Source organism: Lissotriton vulgaris, chromosome 1_2 (assembly GCF_964263255.1).
Source record: "Lissotriton vulgaris chromosome 1_2, aLisVul1.2, whole genome shotgun sequence".
NCBI lineage: Eukaryota > Metazoa > Chordata > Amphibia > Caudata > Salamandridae > Lissotriton > Lissotriton vulgaris.
The window spans coordinates 36656407-36676992 of NC_141686.1; the positions used below are offsets into that span (position 1 = coordinate 36656407).

Genomic DNA, 20586 nt, shown 5'->3' on the forward strand with positions numbered 1-20586 from the left:
GGAAAGAGCGGAGGAAGGCGCAAGGCCCCCCTCCATCCCTTCCCCGTGGTCAGTACCCCCTTTGAGCGGGTGGGAATCGATATCGTGGGGCCACTTAACTCCCGAACGTCCTTAGGACACCGGTTCATTCTGGTCCTGGTGGACCTCGCCACCCGATATCCCGAGGCCATCCCCCTCCGAACGGCGACGGCCCCCGTAGTGGGGCGGGCCCTCATGGGGATCTACTCCCGGGTGGGATTCTAGCAAGAAGTAGTGAGCGACAGAGGAACGAACTACATCTCGAAGTATATGAAGTCTCTCTGGCAACAGTGCGGGGTGACGTACAAGTTCACCACCCCATACCACCCCCAAGGTAACGGCCTGGTCGAGCGGTTCAACCGCACCCTCAAGGGGATGATCATGGCTCTCGAGGAATCCCTGAGGCGCAAGTGGGACGTCCTCCTCCCCTGCCTCCTGTTCGCGTACCGCGAAGTCCACCAGAAGTCCCTGGGGTTTAGCCCCTTCGAGCTGCTCTACGGGCACCCCGTCCGAGGACCTCTCAGCCTGGTCAAGGAAGGGTGGGAGACGACGTCCTTGGAGCCCCCACCAGAGGTGTTTCGATACATTCTGGCTCTTTAAAAAGAGACTCGGAAGTTACGAGAGCTGGCCGAGGCAAACCTCGAGGCCAGTCAAGAAGAAATGCAGAGGTGGTATGACCAGAATGCCACTCTGGTCGAGTTTCAGCCCGGACAACAGGTCTGGGTGATGGCCCCTGTGGAACCCTGGGCCCTGCAGGACAAGTGGACAGGTCCCTTCAAAGTGGTGGAACGAAAGAGCCAGGTTACCTACCTCATCGATGTGCAATCCCCCAGGAACCCCTTGCGGGTTCTCCATGTGAACCGCCTCAAACCCCACTTCGTGCGGTCCGAGTTGAGTTTACTCCTCGCCACCGACGACGGAGCAGAAGAAGAGACGGATCCTCTCCCCGATCTCTTGTGTACGAAGGAAAAAGATGGCTCCGTAGAGGGAGTGAGTCTCGCCCCCTCCCTTACCCCCGAGCAGCGCGAGGACTGTCGCCAGTTATTGGGACAGTTCTGTGACCTTTTCTCCCTCGTCCCCGGAGTCACCAGTTGGTGCGTCCATGATGTGGACACCGGGGACAGCCCTCCGGTACGGCTTTGTGTGTGTGTGGCTTTGTGTGCGTCTGGTTTTGTGTGCGTCTGGTTTTGTGTGCGTCTGGTTTTGTGTGCGTCTGGTTTTGTGTGCGTCTGGTTTTGTGTGCGTCTGGTTTTGTGTGCGTCTGGTTTTGTGTGCGTCTGGTTTTGTGTGCGTCTGGTTTTGTGTGCGTCTTGTGCGTGTCTGGTTTTGTGCGTGTCTGGTTTTGTGCGTGTCTAGTTTTGTGCGTGTCTGGTTTTGTGCGTGTCTAGTTTTGTGCGTGTCTGGTTGTGCGTGTCTGGTTGTGCGTGTCTGGTTGTGCGTGTCTGGTTGTGCGTGTCTGGTTGTGCGTGTGTGGTTGTGCGTGTGTGGTTGTGCGTGTGTGGTTGTGCGTGTGTGGTTGTGCGTGTGTGTGTCTGTGCTTGTGTGAGTGTGTCTGTGTGCTTGTGTGAGTGTGTGTGGGTATGTGTGTGGTTGTGTGTGGTTATGTGGGTGTGTGGTTATGTGGGTGTGGTGTGTGTAGTTTTGTGTGTGGTTTTGTGTGTGTGTGGTTTTGTGTGTGTGTGGTTTTGTGTGTGTGTGGTTTTGTGTGTGTGTGGCTTTGTGTGTGTGTGGCTTTGTGCGTGGTTTTGTGTGTGTGGTTTTGTGTGTGTCATTTTGTGTGTGGCTTTGTGTGTGGTTTTGTGTGTGTGTGGTTTTGGGTGTGTGTGTGGTTTTGTGTGTGTGTGTGGTTTTGTGTGTGTGTGGTTTTGTGTGTGTGTCTGTGGTTGGGGTGTGGTTGGGGGTGTGGTTTTGTGCGTGCGTGGTTTTGTGCGTGTGTGGTTTTGTGCATGTGTGGTTTTGTGTATGTGTGGTTGTGGTTGTGTGGTTGTGTATGTGTGGTTGTGTGTGTGTGGTTGTGTGTGTGTGGTTGTGTGTGTGTGGTTGTGTGTGGTTGTGTGTGTGTGTGTGGTTGTGTGTGTGTGGTTGGGGGTGTGGTTGGGGGTGTGGTTGGGGGTGTGGTTGGGGGTGTGGTTGGGGGTGTGGTTGGGGGTGTGGTTGGGGGTGTGGTTGGGGGTGTGGTTGGGGGTGTGGTTGGGGGTGTGGTTGGGGATGTGGTTTTGTGTGTGTGTGGTTTTGTGCGTGTGTGGTTTTGTGCGTGTGTAATTTTGTGCATGTGTGGTTGTGGTTTTGTTATTGTGGTTGAGTGTGTGGTTATGTGCGTGTGAATATGTGTGTGTGAATATGTGTGTGTGGCTTTGTGTGTGTGTGGCTTTGTGTGTGTGTGGCTTTGTGTGTGTGTGGCCTTGTGTGTGTGTGGCCTTGTGTGTGTGTGGCCTTGTGTGTGTGTGGCCTTGTGTGTGTGTGGCCTTGTGTGTGTGTGGCCTTGTGTGTGTGTGGCCTTGTGTGTGTGTGGCCTTGTGTGTGTGTGGCCTTGTGTGTGTGGCCTTGTGTGTGTGGCCTTGTGTGTGTGTGGCCTTGTGTGTGTGTGACTTTGTGTGTGTGTGACTTTGTGTGTGTGTGGCTTTGTGTGTGTGTGGCTTTGTGTGTTTGTGGCTTTGTGTGTGTGTGGTTGTGTGTGTGTGGTTTTGTGTGTGTGTGGTTTTGTGTGTGTGTGTGGTTTTGTGTGTGTGTGGTTTTGTGTGTGTGTGGTTTTGTGTGTGTGTGTGGTTTTGTGTGTGTGGTTGTTTGTGTGTGTGGTTGTGTGTGTGGTTGTGTGTGTGTGGTTGTGTGTGTGTGTATGTCTGGTTGTTTTTTATGTGTGGTTGGGTGTGTGTGTGGGCGGGGTATGGTTGGGGTGCGGTTGGGGGTGTGGTTGGGGATGTGGTTGGGGGTGTGGTTGGGGGTGTGTGGTTGTGTGTGTGTGGTTGTGTGTGTGTGGTTGTGTGCGTGTGGTTGTGTGTGTGGTTTTGTGTCTGGTTTTGTGTTTGTGTGGTTTTGTGTTTGTGTGGTTTTGTGTTTGTGTGGGTTTGTGTGTGTGGTTTTGTGTGTGTGGTTTTGTGTGTGTGGTTTTGTGTGTGTGTGGTTGTGGGGTTGTGTTTGTGTATGTCTGTGGTTGTTTTTTATGTGTGGTGTGTGTGTCTGTGGTTGTGTGGTTGGGGGTGTGGTTGGAGGGTTGGTTGGGGGTGTGGTTGTGTGTGTGTGGTTGTGTGTGTGTGTGTGTGCGTGTGCGTGTGTGTGTGTGTGTGGGGGGGTGTGCGTGTGTGTGTGATTGTGGTTGTGGTTGTGTGGGTGTGGTTGGGTGTGTGTGTGTGTGTGGGTGTGTGTGGTTTTGGGAGGTTGGGTGGGTGGTTGTGGGTGTGTGTGTGGTTGTAATTGTGTGTTTGCGCGCGCATGGTTGTGTGTGTGTTGTTGTGTTTGTGGTTTTGTGTGTGGATGTGTGGTTGCATCAAGTTTGTGGAAAGAGAAAGCACGTTGAGGCAGCAATGGAAGAGAAATGTAAGGTGGGTGTGATATTGACTGACGGAGATGCACCCACTGGGAGAATCTTGAACGCTTGTAAGCGCAAAGGCGGGTGGGGGCGCGGAGGTAGGGAGCAAGTAAGAGGAAAGACAGATGGCGCTGAAGGCTGGCGGTTTGCATGTGCACGCTCGCGTGAACGCAAGCTTGTCGCCAGCCAGCAGCACTTTGAAAACTCACCTACTGAAGTCCCTCCGAGCAGCGCATGCCGGCTGACTCAGCGAGACCTAATAACTATATATCCGTCTAAGTGGTCTGATCACTTTTAAGAAATTATTCCATGATGGACCTAGGATTCCAACTGAGGTTACTTCTCTGTCTATTATTTCTCAGAGCAGCAGCACGCCAATGTTTGATTTATCTGATTTTCTAGAATCTTTTAATGCTATCAAGGGAGGTAGGGCTGCTGGCCCAGATGCCATACCAGTCGGCAAATTCCTCCATGATATTTAAGCATGGTCAAAATGTTTACTTGTCCTCGCTAATGCCATAGCAAAGGGAGCATCGATTCCTGGAAGGTTGCTTCCTTGCTCCCAATCTATAACAAGCATTTACAATGCAATAGGTCTCGCAGCATTAAAGTTTGAGTTATTGGCATTGTGTATGACAATGCGTTGCATCAAATTTTTAGCAAACTTTGAATTGATGAGCAGTGTGAGTGTGTGCAAGAGTATGCTGTTCTTGAAAGCAGTGTGGTAGAGAGTGCAGGAATTTGGGTGACCTGAGCAATGTGGATTATGCACCTCACGCACGGGGCTGACAGTTATCATTCACACAGCTCTGATGCACCTCAGGTACGGGCTCACAGCTGTTATTATTCACACAACTTTGATGATGCACCTCACGCACAGGGCTGACGCCTCCTGAAAGTGCCTGTATCTCTGAGCCTCCCTTGAAACTCGAAAGAGGCAAATAAGTGATGCACCTCATGCACAGGCTCACAGCTGTTATTATTCACACAGCTCTGATGATGCATATTAGGCACGGGGCTTACAGCTGTTATTATTCACACAGCTCTGATGATGCACCTCACGCACGGGCTCACAGCGGTTATTATTCACACAGCTCCGATGATGCACCTCACGCACGGGGCTGACGCAGTTTTTATTCACACAGCTCTGATGATGCACCTTAGGCACGGGCTCACAGCTGTTATTATTCACACAGCTCTGATGATGTACCTCACGCACGGGGCTGACAGTTATTATTCACACAGCTCTGATGATGCACCTCAGGCACAGGCTCACAGCTGTTATTATTCACACAGCTCTGATGATGCACCTCTGGCACAGGCTTACAGCTGTTATTATTCACACAGCTCTGATGATGCACTCACGCACGGGCTCACAGATGTTATTATTCACACAGATCTGATGATGCACCTCACGCACGGGGCTGACGCAGTTATTATTCACACAGCTCTGATGATGCACCTTAGGCACGGGCTCACAGCTGGTATTCACACAGCTCTGATGATGCACCTCTAGCACGGGCTTACAGCTATTATTCACACAGCTCTGATGATGCACCTCAGCACGGGGCTCACAGCTGTTATTATTCACACAGCTCTGATGATTCACCTCCTGCACGGCCTCACAGCGGTTATTATTCACACACCGTGATGACCCTGGGGGCAGCCTGCACCTTCCTACGCTACTGTCTCTGCATATCACAATAAGTCTGGTAATGGGCAAACTGTCTTGGTTGGCATGACATGAGGAAGTCTGGTAATGGGCAAACTGTCCTGATTGGCATGACATGAGTAGGGAATTTTTAAGGAAAAAAAGGCGAAATTCATTTTCACAACCTCTTCCTTGAACTTTGCCAAGCAAACTATTTTAAAAAGACCCATGAAGACGCCCGCCTGATTTTTCCACTATGTGCTAGCAACATATGGGGGAAAGGCTTAAACGAAGGGCCACAGCTAAAGTGCACTCATTGGATTCAAAACAGAGTTGGTAAGATCCTGGCATCTGACACATTTACACTTCTTAAAACGGCACCAGGGACACAAACATCCAACAATATCCAGTTTGCTTAATATTCGAAGGGAAAATGATGGCTTATTCTCACAGCAATTTAAATGTTACTGCATGCAAAATGAAGGGGGAAAATACATGTACTGTATGCAGCCTATGCAGTAAAATCAGAAACATTGACCATAGTAATTCCCCCACAGCGAGTTATCAGATGCTTTCATTACAAATCCAGATTGCAATTTAACTTCATTTTAAAACACATCAGCACTGCAATATGGTGGCTCGTGAACAGGTAGGTGTACAGTAGGCTTCCAGGAGTTGTGCTTTAAGGGGTAACGTTGGCGCCTCCTGGATCCAGCGGTCACTGGACGGTGATGCGGGCCCTACAGTCATGTCAGAGGCACTGCAGGAGCAGATGGTTATTACATGAGGTCTTGGTAGCTGAGGTGACGAGCATGCCGACTCTTGCACCACCGCGGCCTGCCTCGTCCTCTCAGAGGTCACCCGGGAAGCGGCCGAGCAGTCAAGAAAGACATCAGGTAAAGCTTTTGTTTCAGTTTGTTGTCACAGCAGAAGAAAATAAAGCGGTACACAAAAATATGGCAAATGGAGTCTGAACCTCGGCTACATTCAGTACCCCTTAGTATTGCAATCATTATGATATTTTCTCTACTCGAGGTGAGCAAGTGGCAGGCACACTGCGCAGGGTTTCTAACTGACCCTACTACAATAACTGACTTTGCTGACATTTGCAGAAACGTTCTTTTGTTTGCAGTGGTGCAGCATGGACTTTCAATGAGAGGGGTGCACATCGGAGTCCTCGTTTCTTATTAACAGTAAGATCAGTTTAGGAGGGCAGTAGGGCTTCAGGTTGCAGATATGTATGACTTCCCAGACTTTATTGCTTGATTTTGCTTCCGAAAAAGTATCACTCATAGCCGCTGAAATGTCACTCATAATTACTAACCCTGGGCGGAGTTCGCGGAGTGGGGCTTCGCGGAGCTACGCGAAGTGGGCGAGAAACTACGCCCACCTCCGCACTCCGCGTAGCCCCACTCCGCAAAACCACTGGCCGCCAGCCCCGCCACCCGCCTCCCTCCCGCCCTCCCTAAATACTTTAAAATAAAGGAATGCAATAATTTTAAAAGCACTTACCTTGCCGCCGCTGCCCGCCGCGTCCCCGGGGCTCGCTATCTTCCGTCTTCTTCAATAATGCGCATGCGCGGGCGGCCGCGCATGCGCATTTTCTCGTGAAAATGCGCATGCTCGGCCGCCCGCGCATGCGCATTACTGAAAAAGACCGAAGACGGAAGATAACGAGCCCCGGGGAACGCGGCGGCCAGCGGCGGCAAGGTAAGTGCTTTTAAAATTATTGCATTTCTTTATTTTAAAGTATTTAGGGAGGGCGGGAGGGAGGCGGGTGGCGGCCAGCTACGCTCCGTCTGCGGAGCGTGCGTAGTGCCGCCTGGCTCCGCCAGCTCCGCAAAATGCGGAGTAGGCGGCACTACGCACACTCCGCAGACGGAGCGTAGCTGGCCGCCCACTGTTAATAATTACACAAAAATTATGAAAACATCACACATAGCAATCTGAAATCTTGGCAGCTATGAAGGTCTACGTGCTCTTTCGAGACAGTTAACCACTTTCAACAACACTCCATCTCCCCCAGACTCACCCCAAGCCGGGCCCCCTGTGCATGTTAACGGTGCGGCCTTACCTTGCTGTAGAGCTAAGAGGCGGACATCGCGGCGCCTCGTGCCCCCTCCTCACAGGGTGCACCGGATGGATGGGACTGGAAGCGTCTAGGCCGACTCCTCGCAGGTGGCCTGTCCTGAACCCTAGAAAGACCTCCCCCGAGCCCGGCTCCCTGCACTTAAGCCCACCCTCCCTCGGCACCCCGCCTGGCCTCGCTTTGGTGCTGCATGTTGCCGGGCCTGGCCTGGATGCGCCGGACACCTGCGGGCATTCAGTGATTAACTGGGGCCGCTCGGGGAAACAAGCAGGAGAAATTCATTAAGAGGAAAAACACATACCCGCCCCAAATAGTGAAGAGCAACCAGGCACAAACGTCCACCGGACACGTCATGAGCGGGACCTCTTGCTCAGCGCCCAAAACTGAAAGCGCTTTGAGAGCGAGACGACGTGAGCCTGCTCAATAGAGCGCGCGTTCACGTGCGCGTGGCCCGCTCCATTCCCCAGCGCGCGGCCAGCTCCTGTCCCCTTTCCTGGAAAGAAGACTCGCTTTGCGCGGCTAATGCCTACGAGACCTAAAAAGGGCGACAGGACCCAATCAGCAAATAGTAGGCCCATAAGCCTAAAATAGATCACATACAAAAAGGTTTTTAGCCACTGTATACTATTCAGAAGTTAGGATTGTGTAGATACAAATGTTGCCCTGAGCCCCTTTCAATCTGTGTTCCAGGGAAGAGTATCTACCATCTTCCAAGTTTTCTGCTTTCTGTTAATCCATTGGAAGACAGTAGTAAATCAGCAAAGGCAACCTCTAAGTTGCCTTTATCTATCTAGAATATGCGTTAGGCTTGGTCTCTTGCGCAAAATTATGTAAAGTTCTCCATGAAATGGGCTTGCCCCTGATATTCTGTCAATAGTAATACGCCTTCATGAAAACACCCATGCCAGAATACGCTGGGGCAGACAGGACCAGCGGTCTGAAAAGATTCTGGTCTCCTAAGGCGTCTCTCAGAGTTGCTTATTATCCCAAACTTTGTTCTCGCTGTACTTAAATGATACTGTATACTTTCTATCTCAATCCCACACAGACGCCCCCTCACTAGCTAATGTGAATATCCTTTTTCTCCTCTTTGCTGGCGATACTTTGTTGATCTCCAAGATCCTGAGTAGGCTCCAAAAACCTCTGGTTGCTTTGACAAGTTTTGCTATATTCGAGGGCTGCAAATTAGGCCCATGCGGTAAATTCCGTTCCGCTCGCGGAATTTCGGTAATTTTGTGTTCCACGGAGAACGCGTAATTGCCCAAAATTTTGCGGTTGCTTGGAGTTCCTTGCTTGTTCGCGCTTGCAAAATGCGTGTTCGCAAGATATTTTTCCCTGAGCACGCAAACATTGTTCACGAACAGGAAAAAAAGTATTGCAAACGGGCGGAACAAGCAATTCTGTGTGTTTGCGGAACTGTGCGCTCGCGGAGCTTTGAGACTACGCAAATTCCGCCCACCCTAAATCAGCACAGCAAAAGCGAAACTTATGATTTTTTTTTGCCAGCACAAAGCGCACAAAGGGAGCTTAGTGTTTGGGGGGGGGAATTACCTTAGGGAAGGGGGACTCTTTAACCTACCTGAGTGTCGCTCTTTCTGCTAATAGGTCATGGAATTCACACATTAGTAAGGTAGTTGTTCAGCACAAACAGATAGTTGGGGTCACTCCAAAGAGCATCTAGCTTTCTTCAGCAAACCTGTAGCACCTGCCTTCCAAAGCTTTGATGCGAAGGCACTAGGCTCTACACTCCACAAGGCGGAGCTCTGGGGCTTCATTAACATCGATGGACTGATTCGATCGGAGAACACATTTTTGAGAACTGTTGTCATCCTACCGCCCAGCACTCCTCCTTACCCTGAGATATTGGACATGGGTTATATAACAAGCATTTGCAATTCAATAGGTCTCGCATTTGCGCGCGTTTAAGCTATTGGCATTGTAAATGGCAATGCGTTTTATTTAGGTTTTAAAAAACAAAACATAAATAAAAGGCATTGTCATTTACAATGAAAATAGCTCAAACTCGCGTAAGTGCGAGACATATTGCATTGCAAATGGTAGGCATCCAACAGGAGGGAGGGAGGCGGGCATTTGAAGTTGGGAGCAGGCACGGACAACAGGAGGGAGGGGGTTAAGAAGGCATGACAATGGGAGGGGAGGTAAAAAGATAGACAACGGGGGGGAGGGCAGGGGTCAACAAGTACCAAAGCAAGGCGTACCTGCAGTAAGGGAAACTGAATAAAGAAAATAGTGCTCACGGTCTAAATAACATGTCCCACATAACAACCGCCGTAAAGGGGCCAGCCGCCATTGCAAGTGACAAATGAAGAGGAGGCGGTACTCAGTAGAGACTAACAAGCCTATTTATGAATCAGACCCAGCATTTAGGCCGGACAATGACATAAGCCAATGGCAAGTATGGGTGGAGAGTGGGTGGGGGGCTTCTATTCCCTACTCCACTACAACAAGTCTCCAAGAGCAGCACATGCACGCTGGCTCTAGGCTACATGCATGCTAGGCTCAACCTAAAATGGGTAGAAGGTAAAACCAGGTTGCGCCCAGTGCTGTATTGGAGGAGATTATGGTCTACCCCTGAGCTTACTCATTATGCCACTGCCTTACAGGATGTCATTAAGTTAGATCACTTTAATAAAATCACCTGGCTCCAACACATCAAAAAGACACTTACCTCCTTTTGCCTGGTTGACCTACGAGAGAAGCCGTTGAATGGCCACATCCCCTGAAAGGAGTCTTTGAAAAGCTCTATTGAGCAAAAGCAATGTCTAAAGATGCCCGTAAAGCTGCCATGGCTACCTTGTCAGGCAAGTTGCTGGATTTTAAGTTCTTTGTGTCTTTGAGTTTTTTTGGGACATAATTACTGTGCCGATGAATAGGAAGTTGTACTCACAGTTTAGAGTGGGAACGTTACTTCTGAAATCATTTACCTCTAAATTGCTGGCACCAGAATCTCCGGTTTGCCCAGCGTGCAACTTCCTTAAAGAAACTGTTCCCTGCCCCCTTTCTGCTTGCCCTGGCTATACACGTGTACTCTCTCTTTGGTTTTCACCTATTTGCAGGCAGCTAGGTACAATAAGGCATAGCATTGCGCTTTGCATACTTATAACTGACTGGCAGCCGCTACACAACTGTGCGGTTGCAAAATATGCCCTCTCCCTTCACTTGTGACAATGTGTTCCTTTATATCCTTTTTGTTGCACTGTTTATTTTAAGTGATTGATTGGCTCTTCCACAACCCTATGCAAGATTTTATCTTAGTTGCTACTTACATGAAATATTGTTTTCATTTACAAATTATGTTTTTTTGTAATATGTATTGCTTTAGTCATTAATAATGACTTTTAATTTGTCTTGTTAATACTTTTATGGCCTTGGTTGCTGAAATAAAGTTATTTTGACTTGAATCTTTGTATGTTGTGATTACCACTAGAGTTGCTGAATTCCTATGAGATTTTCGCAAATTTGGGCTGTCATCTTGGGAGCAGTACTATTTAAACCATGTCCAAGCCTGTGCTTTGCCTTAAAGGGTTGTTAAGAGAAGGCTCTCCTCTCACTTACCTGCTGATTTCGGAAAGCACAGCGCCTTCGCCCGTCTGCTGATAACTTTGAGCACGCTCTCTAGTGACCTTTACCCTGAAAGAAAAGGACAAAACAAACAGTAAGCACTTACCACCGCATCGATTCATCCAATGAAGCCGGTTTATTGTTACTGACCAACATCATCAGAGTTCATGGATTACACATCTCCTATGCAGACGACACACAGCTTATCCTCTAACTTTCAAAACCTACAACCACAAGAACCAACTTCCACAGGTGCATGACGAGCATCGCTGACTGGATGAGGTACAACTGCCTGAAGCTCTACATGGACAAAACAGAAGGGGTGATCTTTGGCAACACCACCACCCCTTGACATGACTCCTCGGGGCCCTCTGTACTTGGACGCTCACCCAAATTGACAGACTACGCTGGAAACCTAAGCATAATCTTGGACAGCAAACAATCCATGAAATCCCAGATCAACGCAGTCTCCTCTGCCTGCTTTCTCACTCTTTGCATGCAACGTAAAATCTTTGAATGGCTCTCCATCAACACCAAACAAACTGTCACTCAAGCCCTAGTCACCAGCTGACTGGGTTACGGTAAAACACTGGACCCAGGAATCATCGCACACCTTCTGCAGAGATTCCAATCTATAAAGAACTTCGCTGTCAGATTCATCCTTGACCTCCCCAGGAGAACCCTCATCACCCCTCACGTCAGGAAACTACACAGGGAACTGCACAACCAAGGCCTGGTCTACATCAACCACTGACTTAACTTCCACCAACCATCCAGACTCCTGCTTTCCACATCCCTCCCTATCGACCACACCCCCACATCCACTGATGCTACAGCGGAGGACGATCCTTCTCCTACCTCCCAGCTAAATCCTGGAACTACCTCCCCTTGTAAACTCAGACCTCCACCGCTCTCCTGGAATTCTGGAAGGCACTCAAGGCTTGGCTGTTCAACTGATTCCATCATTAACCAACATGACCCACAGCACCTGCATATCCTCCTGGGTGATGAGCCGGGCTCTACAGATCCACTGATTGACAGACAACTATAGCCTCCAAAGGAGACTAGCTTCCGGGAATAGGAGTGGTTGTAAACTCCTTGAGGATCCCATGGACCATAATTCTTAACCGAACCTTGTAAGTGGGCATTTTAGTGCCAAGGAGAAACATTGAAAGAATACTAAACAGTGGTTTACAGTGAAGAATAGAAATGAGACTTATTGGAGGTTTACTTTAGACAAGAAGATTAACAGTTCAGAAGACTTCGGCACTACATACATTCCCCTGAAAACCCAAGACAAACAAAGATTCAAAGAAGTATTAGGATTCTTCAACATTTGCGCTGCATCCTCTACTCTCCAGTTATTTGCGGGCATTCAATAGTTATGTACATGCTTAGGGACTTAGGGGATGCTGGGGAATCTTAGCACCAACACCAAGGGCATTAAGCAATCAAGCCTCATCTTTTATTTTTTATTTTCGATAACAGGCATGAGATGCAGAAACAGCACAACACAAGACCCCCCTCCCTGGGCTTGACCATCTTTCGGGTAGTAGTTCTGTATCTCTCAAATGAAAGGTAGGGAATAAAGGAGGTGGATCCAGATCATCTCAGCAAAGCCGCGGGACAAGTTAAATAATGTAAGACTTGTTACATTAAGTTTGTCAAAAGCTTAGCAATCACAATATATAGTTTAGGACCTGTTGTCTTTACTCCCTGCTTATTTGTTGAGCTTCCACTTCTTTCAATCATACCATTTTCTTAATCATTGCTTTCCTATATCCCTTAATCCTCATTTTTACTGAGTGTTGCCATCCTTTCCACACTTCTAGTTCCTAGTTCCACCGCTTTGTTCCTTCCTATTCTGGTTGCCTCCATTCTCTTTTTTCCCTTCCTTCCTATTAAGAACTATTCCTCTCTAGCTCCTGGTCTACCCTGGCTGTGCATGAAGTTCCTCCACCTTTACTGTGACTGCTTTGCAAATTCTCTGATTGTGGACACAACTGTCAATCTAGGCAGTGGTCTTCATTCCCTTTATTGTTTTACATTACCTTTTATATCACTGAAGTAGTCTACTTCACTGTCTCTACACTTTCATGTATGGCCTTTATGTGGATATTTAGCAAACAGTAACTTTGTCACACACCATAGCTCTTTGATACTAAGCTTGTATTTTAACTTGTGGATCTCACAAGTGCTTTCCCCTACATCCTCATTACTATTTAAATGGTTATCTGATTGTTTTGCATGCCCTGGATGTTAGTTATATATTGAATGGAGAAATTAGTGTCTATAGGCACTGGAAGCAGGGGTGTTGGGGGTTTCTCAGCACCCCAGAAATAATCATGCTGAAGTTCAGAATGTGAATGAACAATAAAGATGCCTTTCAATTTTGAGTGTATTCTGTCACATTTACTGCCCATTGAAAGACAAAATGTCAAACACCAGGCTACATCTTCCAACAAAGTGCTGCTAATTCGAAAACTTGAGAGTACTTTTACTTCCCTGCTTACAAAAGGAAAGGCTGTAGCATGTCAATTTTTTCCTAACACAACAATATTTAGTTATCGGGTATTGAACTGTACACATTCCAAATTGTATCAGCAATTATCAAAGTACAAAAATGAATTATTTTTCTTTGTAATTCTGAAGTGTGATAAAACAAAGATTTTAATAGGATCAATAGAAAGCATGACACTTTACTTGAGGATGCACAAGTGATACATGTTAACTGAAACTAATGCCCTTGCAGCGTAATGAGCACATTATTCTGTTTTTCCCGGGCACCCCTCTCGCCTCTACCCTGATTCCAGGATGGAGGGAGAATGGGTTGTTGTGCCCTCTGGCGATACCCATAAGGGTGATCCCTCGTCACTCTCTCAATAGACCTCTCGAGAGGTAAAAACTTGTCACTTGTTTCTCTACCTTCTCAGTCTCTTCATTGATTCTCTTCATCCCTTTTCCTTCCCTTCGTCATTATTTGGAACAGCTGTGTTTTTAGGTCGAGGGACGTAGCTCTCACTGCGAAGCAGTGAGGGGCGGAGTCCAGATGAATTAATGTTTTGGAGTTAGGGGCTTGAACCCGCCCCTCTTCTCCATTGGCTGGCCTAGTGAATGCTGGCCAGCCATTGGAGGAGAGGGGCGTCCCTCTGTCCAAGCCCCGTCTTTTTCGGATTCGGGGGCGTTTTTTTAAGCTTCTTTCTTGTTTTCTTTCTCTCCTCTTCCCATTGGCTGGAATTTTACCTTTCGGCCAATGGGAAGAGGAGAGAACGAAAACCACGCCCCCGAATCTGAAAAAGACGCTGGTTTATCCGAGGCATTCCTGCCTTGCCTCGGAGAAACGTGGATGTGTGGAGGCACCTCTCCTGAGTGGCAGTTGCATTTCCGCTCTACTACAGTCCGTGTTGAGAGCGTGTGGGCCTAAGCGAGTGCGTGAGGTAAGAGGGAGCTACCGTCTTTTAGAAAACCAAGTAAAACGATGCTAATGGTGCAGATGGAGTGACCAGACCGAGGTAACAATTCCCCCCCATCCCCCCCCCCCTCCTCCGAATATTCTTGGATTACATCGGCACAGATGACACGTTTAGCTTTAGAAAGCAATCCCGGATCATCCAGATTGGTTTCGTGGTGAGCTATTGTACGGGCAGGGATCGCAATGGTCACCAGCCAATAAATAGGGCACCAGTTCGTGGCTGCGCATTTGCCGAGAGCCTCGGTTTACAGTTCTCCTTTCAGAGCGTGGTTCCGACGTGGTCGTTCGTGCTTGTTGCAGTTTACCAGCCGTTTACCAGACGTAAACACCGAGCACCGAGGGGTGGAGGGGGGGGGGGATCAAGTACACAACTTACTCCAGGTAAGTTTTTTTATTTTGTTCTCGCTCGCCTGGTCCCAGAGTTGCGATGGAGTCCTGGCAGTGCGCCCATTTAACCCAGACTTCGCCCCTCCCCTCGGCCTCATCTCCTATGCTGCCATCGACCCCCGGAGTGCCGATTACCAGGCTGACTGCCTTCCACCGAGAGCCGAGCCTCCGGGCTGTCCGTCTGTCCTAACCCCAACAGATTACCAGCAAGCGAACGGCTTGTGTGCTCACAGGCAGTCGTAAACTGCACGGCGAACTCGCTAACACACACACACACCTACCGCCCACCTCCTCCCTCCACGCTTCTGCCCTTGAACAGCACTTGGGGTCCTAGACTGATGTGAAAGGCGCAGGGCACACAAACCGGATTTTTTTTCGGAGTAATCATTGTTATTATTGTGAAATCTAATTCAGCGGGAGAAGGAGATAAAAGCTGCCAGGCCTAATTATTTCTCATTATTTGAAACAACGGCCGCTCGCCTCGTGCTTCCAAGGCTGGCAGAGTGGGGGGCGGGGGGGACACGATTAAGAACAGGCAATTTTAGGAAAATAAGAACATATTCACAAAAAACAAGGCCTTCCCAGAGGCCACACAGCTGTTAGCCTGCAGCACAATCGTTGTGCCTTGCAACGAAGCAGTCATGCTCTAGGTTATCTTCAGCGTTCTTGGTCAAGGAAGGAACGTTTTGCGATGCCATTTGCAAACACAAAAAAGTGGGCATTTATTCTTTTGAACTGTGCCAAGCAGATGTCGCTGCTCTGACTGCCTGTAACAGAACGGGTTGTCAGCTGGAGGCGGAATGATTGTGCATAAACCTGTGTTCCCTAAATAATGGAGAGCGTGATTGGCAATACGCAAAGCAGAGTGGACTATTCGAGAACGCTGCAGTGGATGCAGTAGTCCACTGAGCTGTCTTACTAACAAAGGTATATCCGACGTGTTCTTGCGCTTGCCTCCTCTCTTTTTGGTAGAATTAATAAAGCGTGTGTTTTTTTTTCGTTTTTGTTTTTTAAATCACCCTTTCAAGATGTACCTCCCTCAGGTGTTGGTGAGCTGTCGTATTTAGTTCACCTTTCCTGTGTTCCATAATATATCTTGCCGATGCTCCAGGTATTGTCTGGCAGCAGATCACTGCTCTCATTCAGCCCTGGGAGCAGCTCCAGGTTTGACTTGGTTTGATAGCGTCTAACCTACAGCGCAAACTAACTCGTTTCTAGGCACAGTAGAGCTAAAGGAAGTACTAGGCACAGGACAGGAGAGACACCAAGCGATACAGAAAGGTCCTAAACACCGACAGATTGGAAAGCAGACAAGTGTAAAGCAGTGTGAGCTTGAACACCCCTGCCGTCTCGGCAGTCAGTCTAATTCCGCACATTCTCACATGTTCCAGAGATGGAGTTCAGCGGGTCTCGTGCGTCGCGTTTCCGATAAAGTGGCACCTGCCCCTTTAAACACTAAAAGCTACGGCTGGGAATTTCTGTATTTGAAGTCCAAAGTTCTTGTTTTCATTTTTTTTTCTTTACACAAGGGCGATACACAACGTGTATTTTCCAGACCCGAAAAGAAAACTGGGCCAAACATCTAGCGGGGATTACTCTATTGATTCCACTCTCGGTGCACTCGAATGAGACATCTTTAAAGCACTGATCCTTGGCATCTCCTTCCTCGCCCTAGCGGGCTTCATTTCAATAGCACTGCATATCTCTTTGATATAACGCTCTGTAGCACTGTTTGATATTTCTATGAGCTGTGAATAGCAGGTGCTTCTGTTACTGAATTTAATAAGTCAGTCTATGGACCTCAGGGGTGATACAACATGAGTTGGCCTTCCAAGGTTGGAAGTCAAGACTTGCAGCCCACCCCAGATTTTAACAAGCATTGGCAAAGCAAAAGGCTCTTGCCATTAAGAGCTATTGGCTCTGGTAGTGTTTTGCAGCCATGTTGTGCAACAGCGCAGATGCGCTGGAGAGTGGCTAAAACTCATTTTATAAAGCACTGTAAAAAGGCAACACTTTTGCCTTGTGTTTAGCGCTATGTGTGTGGGGCTCTGTGTGTGCGTGGGGCTCTGTGTGTGTGGGGGGCTCTGTGTGTGTGTGTGTGGTGGGGGTCTGTGTGTGTGTGTGGGGGGCTGTGTGTGTGTGGGGGGGGCTGTGTGTGTGTGTGGCTCTGTGTGTTGGCTCTGTGTGTGTGTCTGTGGCTCTGTGTGGGTGGCTCTGTATGTGTGTGTGGGTGGCTTTGTGTGTGTGTACATGCAATAGGTCATGCATTTGCGAGCTATTAAGCTATTGGCATTATAAATGACAATGCCATTTAATTAACGATTAAGCTATTGGCAATGTAAATGACAATGCCATTTATTTATGATTTTTAAAAAAAATGTCATGAGCAATGCCAATAGCTCTACCTTTAATAATGCCGAGACCATTGCATTGTAAATGCTTGTTTTATTTCGTGGTTAATACAAGCGATCGGAATTGCATGCTAAGGCAGTTGTTTGTAACTGTTCAGGTTGAAGAGGTTGAGTATAATGTCCTCTGCAAGTTTGGGTTGTCGATGTGAGTGTGGGGAGGAAAAAGGATCAGTTTGAATCAGTACATAGAGCCCAATAAAGGCAGAAATGCATTGCAGTCACTAGGATACCCACACACACAAGGCCAGCTTACGCCCACTACAATCCAATAGCCCGAATGCAGAGAATGCTTGAATGACAGAGTCCCAAAATCTAGATATACGCTTTATAAAATATAATGTACGGGGACTAGGGAATCCACACAAATGTAGACGAATCCTGGCCTTCCTAGATAGGTAGGGTGCCCAAATTGCAATGCTACAGGAAACCCACCTCAATCTCAAGGGGGCCCAGAGATTCACTGCCCGATGGGAGGAGCATACATGCTTCGCATCATATTCTACATACTCAAGAGGCACGGCAATACTGGTCAAAAGAAACGCATCGTATTTACCTATGGGGACATGACAGGACCCGCAGGGCTGATACAGTATCTTGTGAGGCAAGCTTGTCTCTCACTCTGTTACATTGGTCAGTTGCTATGGGCCCGACATGGACGACCCACTATTTTTCCCGCTAATTTATGGGGTGTAATAATGGCCATTGATTCGACCTATTTGATTTGGGAAGGTAATTTCAACACGACTGAGCCAGCACTGGATAAATCACATCCCCAGTCACATTACTACACCAATACCAAACAGCAAGATCAAGACATTTTCACTGAGAAATGCCTCTTGGCGACATTTGCTCCTGTGGTTCTGTGATTCTGTGGGTCTGTGGTTCTATGGTTCCGTAGATTCTGAACCCGTTCAATAAAGGTTGTCTGATATAGACGATTTTGGTGTCAGCGGACCGCAAATGACGAGTGTGGTACGTACGAGTGTTTTTCGTCACAACCGATCAATGAGAACACTGCGTATTCATGGATTTTGTTCGAACTTTCAGGTTCCATTTTGTGTACGGCAGCCATTTTGCGTGGTTGCCCTCACATAGGCCAATGACTACGGCCGAACGAGTCTTTGGGACACGTACACCTTAGCTGACTTCTATGTGACCTGAACGAGCTGGCTCCCTTGCCCAAGGATGACTTCGTTGAGCCAATTCCTTGTTAAGCAGCTGGTCAGATAGAGATCAAAGAGCAGGACATTGCTGAGTTTATGGTACATGCACACACCTTTCTATCTTACTTCTCATCTGCTTCTGTTCCTTCCTTTATGGCTTAATTATTGATTTGGGCTGAGGTCTTTATGATGGGTCCGTCCGGCCCGTTCGAACAGGAATGTTGGATTTTGCTTGGTCATTTCTGGTGGGCTGGACAACGGAAAGTGGGATTGTCGTCATGCGATATGTTTGAAATGTCACCCTACGATTGGTCAGTTTGTATGTAATTGATGCTAGCCAGGAATGTGATTTTTAGCATAAAAGACGATGCTCCGCTCTATGAATGTGTGCAGTCTCTAGCGGACCACCCCTTTTGTGCTTCGTAGACCTCTGTTCCTGGTTGCAGCCAATAAATTTGGTCTTTGACATCATCAAGAAGTTTCCTGTGTCTCTGTTTGCCAAGGCAGGGGAATCCGAAGACATCGGGCGTTATCCCTGGCGCCGCTGGGTTCTAAAACCCGGTTCTTCAGTTGGCGCCCAACATGGGGCGACTTCAGCGGTACCGGTCCAAGCCTGAAGATCGTGAGGAGCTTCGTGTGAAAATTCTGGAGGAAGGCCTGCCACTTCATCGACCACTGTATGTCGTCGTGGTCCGAAAGTCTTTGCTGCGAGGTTCCCCGCTTTCCGACGGCTATGAAGGACTGCTGCCCTGACTGTCGCCCTGTTTTGGAGCCATTAGACGATTTGTAGAGAGAGACGATAGACGGATCTTCTGGTGACGCCATCGACATTTCAGTTAAGTATGAGTGGTATCCTTCGGGATCGCTTTGATTTGGTACCTGCAGGCCCCAAAGCCGAGGGACTCGTGTATTCACAAGACTATCGTTTTGAGATTTCCCTTGAAGTTTGAAGCTAGACTAGTGAGCGAAGATGCCTGGTCTTAGCAGACTTGGAAAGATATTTGGTTGTGGTTGTATTAGGGATTCCCGGTTGGAGGATTCGTGTCTGGTTCCTCCGATTGGAACTCCGACCTATGAGCTCTACGTAAAACATGGTGTGGGTCCTATCGCGTATAATGAAGTATGGATCAAATATACTAGAAAAGACGGTGTCATACAGTGGCCACGTTATGGTAGCTTTGAAACAGAGATTTTAGACAATCTCAAAGTTAAACTGTTCAAGAAGAAAGCCCGGCCGGCGATGTTTGACTCTTTCCGCTTATGGCGAAAGGAAGCCAAACAGAAAGAAATTAAGTTAGCGAAGAAAAATAAACGAGAACGAGGTATGTCAATGGTGCAAGCTGCTATACAGTTTAGGGATAATGAAGAAGAACAAGAAAGCGAACAGATGATTAGGCAGCATAAACTAGCGGTAGACAAATGCTATCCAGCTTTGCCGCCCCAACAGCAAGAAGAGAAGAAAGATCTTGGAAAATATCCTTTAATGTTGCATCTATTGAGTTCGCCACCCCCTTATGTGCACAGTGCTACGGCACCGCCACAAGTTGTAGTTGCGCAACCTCCGGTTGCTTTGCCTCCTGTGATTCCTCAACAACCGACTCCTCTTCCGTTGGCTCCTATTCCTTTGGTGCAGCCTTCTCAAGGGCCGCCGACTTTGCTACCTCCTTCGTCTGCTACTCATACGCCTGTCTTGTTTACTCCTCCTGTTACTGTCCCGACTTTGGTTTCTTCTCATTCTGCTCAGTCTCCTGTCCTTTTATCAACTTCTCCTTCTGCTCGACAGAGAATGACTGATGCTGTTCTCCTGGTCTCTTTTCTCCTCTTTTTGCTTCATTGGGTATGTCTCCTGTTGTAGAGCGTAAGCTATTGCGTAGTCAGTTGCCTGGTCCTGATGAATGGACAGTGTTAGATCACTTAGCGCATAAATGGGTTACGTATCCTTCGCTTTATGATCTCGAGGGTGTTATGGATGTTTTCCATCAATGGGAAGCACCAAAACAAAGATATGTTTTTGATATGATGTGTTCCTTCCTTCGCGAACAATGGGAAGATGGTGAAGTAGGGCAAACTCCGCCTGAGTTGTACCGTATACGTTCTGAGTTTGCGAAAGGGACTGTTGTGGGTCTTGGGGTTGTGAAAGCAGTTGCGACGTTGTTGTCGTTTAGGAGTGAATCTCCTTCTCAGCGACTGTTTGAGCCCGATTCGTCAGTTAAGAGAAAGGGGCGTCAATATCCGATGCGAGAGGTTCCCCCAGTTTGGAGACCTGGTGATGCAGCTGCTAATCCAG

The 20586-nt window shown here is 48.1% G+C and overlaps 1 protein-coding gene across 1 annotated transcript in view; it reads right to left on the reverse strand.

The window, feature by feature from the left end:
* LOC147733879 (uncharacterized) overlaps positions 1–20586 on the reverse strand; it is a 331557-nt gene that overhangs the window by 227113 nt on the left and 83858 nt on the right. The window contains 1 exon segment of the mRNA XM_086952781.1: positions 10861–10935. The gene's annotated coding sequence lies outside the window, so the exon portion shown is untranslated.